Genomic DNA, 7,470 nt, shown 5'->3' on the forward strand with positions numbered 1-7,470 from the left:
GTCCGGATACTTGATCACATAGTGTATATTGAAATTCCGTCTACACTAAAAAGTAATGTACTCATATTTTCAATGGGAAGCATGATAGGGGTACTTGGGACAATGTAGTTGCAGTGCAAATAACAAAAAACGTAATCAGTATTCTTTATTTGAATGATTTCATTTATTTTTCCAAGCTAATGACAGATGTGTGTTTGGCCTTGTATCCCATTGATTGGTAATTTTTTTAAATTTTAGACAACTTCTGTGATTGTAATTAACGAAATTACTACATGTAACAGTGTTCTGATAGTCACCAAATGTACGAGGGCCGTTCAGAAAGTAACCTCCGGTTGATTTAAAAAAATACACCAAGTTAAATAAAAATATTTTAATATATACATCTTACAACTACATCTTTGCACTATTTTTCTACATAGTCTCCATAGCGATTGAGGCACTTATCGTATCTCTTCACAAGCTTTGAAATTCCTTGTGCATAAAAATCACCCGCTTGTGCCTGGAGCCAGCCTGTGACCGCATCTTTGAGCTCTTCGTCGTCATCAAACCGCTGTGACCCGAGCCATTTCTTCAAATGCATGAAGAGGTGATAATCACTTGGCGCCAGGTCTGGGCTGTAAGGTGGATGGTTGATAACGTCCCACTTGAAGGACTCAAGAAGGGCCGTTGTTCTGCGAGCAGAGTGAGGACGGGCGTTGTCGTGCAAAAAAACGATACCGTAAGTCAGCATACCACGGCGTTTGTTCTGTATAGCCCGTCGTAACTTTTTTATTGTTTCACAGTACACGTCTTGATTAATGGTCGTACCACGTTCCATGAATTCAACCAACAACACCCCTTTGGCATCCCAAAACACCGTTGCCATCAGTTTTCTGGCAGAAAAATCTTGCGAGGCTTTTCTTGGTTTGGTAGGCGAATTTGAATGTGCCCACATCTTTGATTGTTCTTTTGTCTCAGGGTTCACGTACTTAATCCAGGTTTCGTCACCGGTCACGATTCTGTTTAACAATGGTTCTCCTTCGTCCTCATAACGTGACAGAAAGTCTAATGCAGAGGCCATTCTTTGAGTTTTGTGGTGGTCGGTAAGAATTTTGGGCACCCATCGTGCACAGAACTTACGGTAACCCAATCTTGCTGTCACTATCTCGTACAAGAGAGTCTTAGAAATCTGTGGAAAACCAGTAGACAACTCCGACATTGAGAAACGTCGATTTTCACGAACTTTTGCATCAACTGTCTGAACGAGTTCGTCAGTCACCAATGATGGTCTACCACTCCTCTCTTCATCATGAACGTTTTCTCGTCCACTTTTAAATAAACGTACCCATTCACGGACAACTCCTTCACTCATAACTCTTGGTCCGTACACGGCACAAAGCTCACGATGAGTAGCTGCTGCAGAATATCCTTTGGCTGTAAAAAACCTTATGACAGCACGCACTTCACATTTGGCGGGGTTTTCTATTGCAGCACACATTTCAAACTGCCACAAAAACTAAACTAGCGCAGTTACGACGTTCACTCGACCACGGCTTGATGCCGACTGACCTGTTGAGTGCGTGAACGCACAGATGGCGTCGCTACTCCCCCCACAACCCGCACTGTGACCAATCGGAGGTTACTTTCTGAACCGCCCTCGTATATAAGACCCACTAGAAATCGCACGGGCAGGCCAGTGAGATGTGAGATTTTGAGTAACACTGTATGATGTAATATCAAGTCAAGAAATAAATATCATTCAGAGTTCTAAATCTGAGTAGCACCTGAAACTTTTTACCTTTACACAGCTGCGCACATCTAAGCATATTCAGGTACAACTGGCGTGAAGTTCGGATGCGGATGGCGGCAACTTCACAGTTGTTGTTATCTTTCAGTTCCTGTATTGTGTGTGGATTTATTTCATAGATAAGACTCTTCAAGTGTCCCCACATGAAAAAATCACATACTGTTAGATCCGGTGAATGTCTTGGCCAAAAATGTTTGCTCACAGTTTGTTCCTTGGTGAAGACATCATGGACTCGTTCCTGGGATTCCTTAGACATGTGGCATGTTGCCCCATCTTGTTGGAAGCAGCAGTATTTTCCTTCACATTCAGTGAGTTGAGCACAAAATGTATCAAAAATTTCCATATATGCAACTGAGTTGAGGGTAGTGTCAAAAAATAATGGTCCAAAGATGCCTGTTCCTGTTACACCACACCAAATGTCGATTTTTTCACCTTGTATTGGTCGCTGACTCACAATGTTAAGATTCACCATTGACCAGTATATCGTGTTCTGTGAATTCACATGACTGGAAAGATGAAAAAAAAAAAATGCTTCATAACTCACGATGTAATGGAAAGGGTCTAAGAAACCATTGCTGATGTTATCTGAAAGCCATGGAGTAATCTACATGTTTCTGACTGTCATGCTTCTGTAACTGCTGCACAACCGGCGTACGATACGGTTTCAAATTAAGACTTTTCAATAGCAGCCAGTACTACTCCTACATACACACTCCTATTGGGTCCATTTACATGTACACTTCTTTGGTCTTTCAATAATTCTTTGAGAGTCTGAAACAATGTCTACCGTACAAACTGAAAGAATTCTGTGTCATTTTACATTTTGCACAGATTCGTAATTGTGCGAATTTTTATGCAGACTATGTATTACTCTCTTTGATGGTACCCCTATATCCAGATATTTGTCACCGTAAGTATCATGAGTTTCAGAAACTGGGCAAGAACTGCTTGTTTGATGTGTAGATGGATGTTGGACAAGGATGGGGCTGTCAGGATGCGCCGTATTAAAAGCTGTCCTAGTTGCCCAAGTTATTTATTTTTTCTAGGTACAGTGCGAATTTTTATGCAGACTAAGTATTACTCTCTTTGATGGTACCCCTATATCCAGATATTTGTCACCGTAAGTATCATGAGTTTCAGAAACTGGGCAAGAACTGCTTGTTTGATGTGTAGATGGATGTTGGACAAGGATGGGGCTGTCAGGATGCGCCGTATTAAAAGCTGTCCTAGTTTCCCAAGTTATTTATTTTTTCTAGGTACAGTGCCCCCGTTCCTCTAGGTCTGTGTCACCAGGTCCCGCAATGCTGAGGACACCACTTCACTATCTGCAAAACGGCTTGGCGTGGAATGGCTGCCTCAGCGACCCCTGCAACACCCTGCGGTGTGTCAGCCTTGTATGGCCGCGGAGTTGTGACGACATCAGGATGCGCCGGCAATCGATTCAGTGGTCTCCGTCCCTGCCGCCTCAGCACTGTCCGCTAGGCTGCGAGGCGGCCCGTGGCGTGCTTCCTCGCCGGTGTGGCTAAGATCGTGGCGACCACAAGCTCCCGCAATCCGGCATCTGAATCTGTGCCCCTGGCCTCAGGATGCCTCTGGCATGTGTTGGGAGCCTACCAGACTGCCCGCAGTAGCGAGCCGTGACGTGGCCCGCCACTGGCTGGCTGTGGAACCCACATTGGCCTCAGAGGGTCGAACCAGCGACCTGCTGTGGGCTGGAACGCTGGCGCCCTATCTGCTGCTGCGTGTAGCTGGTGGAGTGACACGCCCCATCGTCCAGGAGAGCTGTCACACTTGAATGTACTGTTAGTGAACCGGCGCCTATTTATATGCAGCTGTGCACCTCTGTTTTCCTAACACGCCAATCCGAGTTGTGTACTCATAACACCTGGGTTGGGCCAGTGGGCCCATTCTGCCTGCAACTTGCGCCATGCACACCGCTGCGTTTACCCTTTTCAGTGGGTCTATGGCCCTGTGGCCTCCATTCTACTTTGTAACCGCTGGTAGTGGAACTTACTGTCAGCAGACCCGCACCTGGCTGTAACTTGTGCGCTCAGAAATATTGCACCGAAGCTAACCTTTTCCCACCTTAACGGTGGTGCAGCTACATTATTCCCCCCCCCCCCCCCCTTCAGAAAGACCCGGTCCCCGGGTCGACCTCTAACTACACTTGGGTCGGCACGTACTTAGGACATATTTACTACTGCTATTATAAAACTTAGATGTGGTCTCGTCCTCTTACAACACATGACATGAGACAAAACGTAAAAATTCCTTACCGGATGACCACTGCACTTAATGCTTGATCAACCCCTTACCTACCCGTATTATGCCCTCGGTATCCAATCCACTGGGATTTGGGATTTGGACTACCGTTGGTTCCCTCTTGGGACTGGTGTCCACCTGATCAGAATGAATACAGCACACAACAAAGTTAAGGCTGCGATGGCACTTGGCGCAGAGGTGCTCAAAATGATCGTTATTTGTCGTTGCCTTTCCCTGTATTGAGCGACATGCTGCACTAGCTGTTCGGCCGATATGCATCCCTCTTGCTCTGAAATGAACTGGTTTACGGATCTCAACAGACCTGGCTCGAGAGTTCGATTTAAGGTCAGATTCTGCCTTGGCAAAAACTTTAAAGTTGCTTTTGGTCAGTACAGCTGTGGCTGTGTAACATTCAATTCCGTGACTCCTGAAATTGATGCTGGCAGATGGAAGGTTGGTCCTATTATGTTACACGCAGTTCTCTTGAGCTCTATACGTTGTCTTCTGCAAATACTCCCTGCTCAAAACAATTTTCTACTACTATCAAATTTTCGTAGGTGGACAAGATCCAATGCATCCTGACCCACTGCAAGCTCAATTTTGGCTCCATGATGTCCCTTGGACATTCTATTTCTTTCCTCCTGGCTAAAAATAACCCCCCACCCCAACACATGGAACTGTCCAGATGCAGCAGAGAAAGGTTAGGTTAGTGTACTTTATTGTTTTGCGCGGGAAACTGAGGCAAAGATCGGTCCTAATTATGTAATTAACCACAAAGCTCAGGCCTAATTACACAACTATATGTAGTGCGCTACACAAGGACGGAATAAAATCACAATACAATTCAAAAACTGTGGATGCCATACAACTCGTGTTATCCTGCTGGGAAGAAAATTCGCATTACCACTCGAAACACTACCCTACACCTACAAGCTGGCATCAAAAAGATAGGGGTGTAAGGTACTATTTTTATTCTTTTTGGCAGGGAATACGTTCATCTGACGAGATACTGGTGTTGGACAGAGAGGAGTATAAAAAGTAAGATTACAGTATCTATCGCTCCTTGACATCGAAGTTCGCTACAGACACCAGCTCAAAAACCATCCTGCAACCCAGGTAATCGAAGACCATACACACTGTCACAACTGATGGAGAAAAATGCGTCACAGTTCTAAATACACTTCGAAATTGTCGTGAAAAAAATCAGCACTCATAATGAACAGGTCATACTGCAACATGAACGGGGGAAAATTGTCGTCCTAAACGACTGCAAACGGGGCAGTAGTTGAATGTGCTTTTCCTTTATGTACAATCACAAACTTCCGAAAACCGAGGCCCTCTCCCCTCCCCCCTCCCTCCCTCTCCTCTGCCTCCCTCCGTCAACCTATGGGGAAGATAAATGCTTCTTCAAACAGCCAGATGCTCTGCAAAGCGTCTCGCGCCCCTGCTACTACCCCTCTAAGGCCGCTGGCCGCACCAGTTGTTCCGCTTCCCTGTGTGGTCGCTCACGACACACGGCCTGCCATGATGTGGCGTTCCTTAGCACAAAAGGGAAATTTACCAGCATAACCCTGCTCACCCACTGCAGACGCGCCCTTACTGCCGTACCCTTTGAGGGCGCTGACCACACTTGGCCATCTGCGGTCACTCACAATACGTGGCATGCCTTGAGGCGACACTCCTAGACTACACAAAGGGGATATTTACCAGCATAACCCCGCCCATCCGTGGAATGGTACAGATATTCTGCAGCCCTTGGCTTTCCACCATCTGGCTGCCACCTTAAGGGGATGCTCCTACAACGACAAAATAGCGTGTGTAGGCAGCTAAACAATAGGAGATAAAAGGACGGCCACCTCAAGTGCAACGTGTTCGTCTAAAGTATAGTGACACAGCCGCCCCTAATGGTTAGGGAGCGCACCTGCGGCGGGGACCTGAGACACACAAGGAAATCACAATCGGGATGACGATAATAAATGTCGTCTTTCCACGAAAATAGGCCATTTTCTTTTATTTTTATGAGCAAAATCATTACAGTTTTTACAATCGACTGTATGATACATGGCAACGGCCTTGCCACATTGGATACACCGGTTCCCGTCAGATCACCAAAGTTAAACACTGTCGGGCGTGGCCGGCACTTGAATGGGTGACCATCCGGGTCGTCGTGCGCTGTTGCCATTTTTTGGGGTGCATTCAGCCTCGTAGTGCCAATTGAGGAGCCACTCGACCGAACTGTAGCGGCTCTGGTCAAAGAAAACCATTATATCGACTGGGAGAGAGGTGTGCTGATCACACACCCCTCCTATCCGCATCCTCCACTGAGGATGACACGGCGGTCGGATGGTCCCGATGGGCCACTTGTGGCCTGAAGACAAAGTGTGCAGGATACAATTCACATCTCATTATTTTGTGATGTCCAACGAAAGCGAGAATATAAATTCCAAAGAAAAAAATCTATATTAAGCAATTTCTTTCATCCTGTTGAACAAATTACAAGACCTGAGAGCATCTGTCACATTCAGTGTCTGTAAGTAAACTGTCATGCAAGTGTGTATTACAAACATTTCAGACAATATTTCACACCACTGGCTCACATGTCAGATAAAAACACATTCATTTTACTTTCGACAACAAGCTATAATTCAAGAGAATGTAGCTGTTTTGTACTGTGGCAGGCCGCCTTTTACTAGTGCAATGCTATATCACACTAGCGCTCACGGAACAAGTCGCGTGAGCCTGTCTCGTCCTGTGTGGGTGGGAGATTGGAATTTCGCTAAAAGATATCGCCTCAACAAAAAAATAAACGCCTGTCAAGAATCATTCCGTGGTGCCCCAGCCATCTACTCCACACACCAGGGGGCACGTCATTGATATCTATTTGATAGGCTAAGTAATTAAATTGATCATGAGAGTCAGTTTGCATGGCGAGTATTTTTTTTTTTTCGCGTAAGAACTGTGCTATTAAAAGCACGATCGTAGCGACTATGTTATCGTCACATAAAAAGCGATCTTGAGTCTACAGGCACACACACGAGTCGCTGATAGCGTTACACTTTCGGGTAGAAATGCTGTGTGTAATTTAGAATTAAGTCTATCCATTCTACCACGTACTTGGATTGGATCCTGTAGAGATGTCTTTTAATGATTACAGCCACTGGTGAATCATATTCATGCCACTCTCATATCCCGAAACGAGTCACGTTTTTCGAACCTATCTGCTAGGGATCCCATACAGCAAAAGCTCCAGCGCTATTTTTTAGACAGTCCCTCTGCACCTTCGTCATGATCGAACTTGCTTTCACAGACTGGTGTAAAGTTACATCACCTGTATTGTAGGATGACCATATCAACAGACAATCAATCACACGAGAGGGTTCATGTATTGATCCATCATAAGCAGTCGAATACATTGTTTTTTT

The 7,470-nt window shown here is 45.5% G+C and overlaps 1 pseudogene; it reads left to right on the plus strand.

The window, feature by feature from the left end:
- Window positions 1-6,111: 6,111 nt before the first annotated feature.
- On the plus strand, window positions 6,112-6,229 carry LOC126204815 (5S ribosomal RNA; annotated as a pseudogene).
- Window positions 6,230-7,470: the final 1,241 nt, after the last annotated feature.

Source organism: Schistocerca nitens, chromosome 9 (assembly GCF_023898315.1).
Source record: "Schistocerca nitens isolate TAMUIC-IGC-003100 chromosome 9, iqSchNite1.1, whole genome shotgun sequence".
Taxonomy (NCBI): Eukaryota; Metazoa; Arthropoda; class Insecta; order Orthoptera; family Acrididae; genus Schistocerca; species Schistocerca nitens.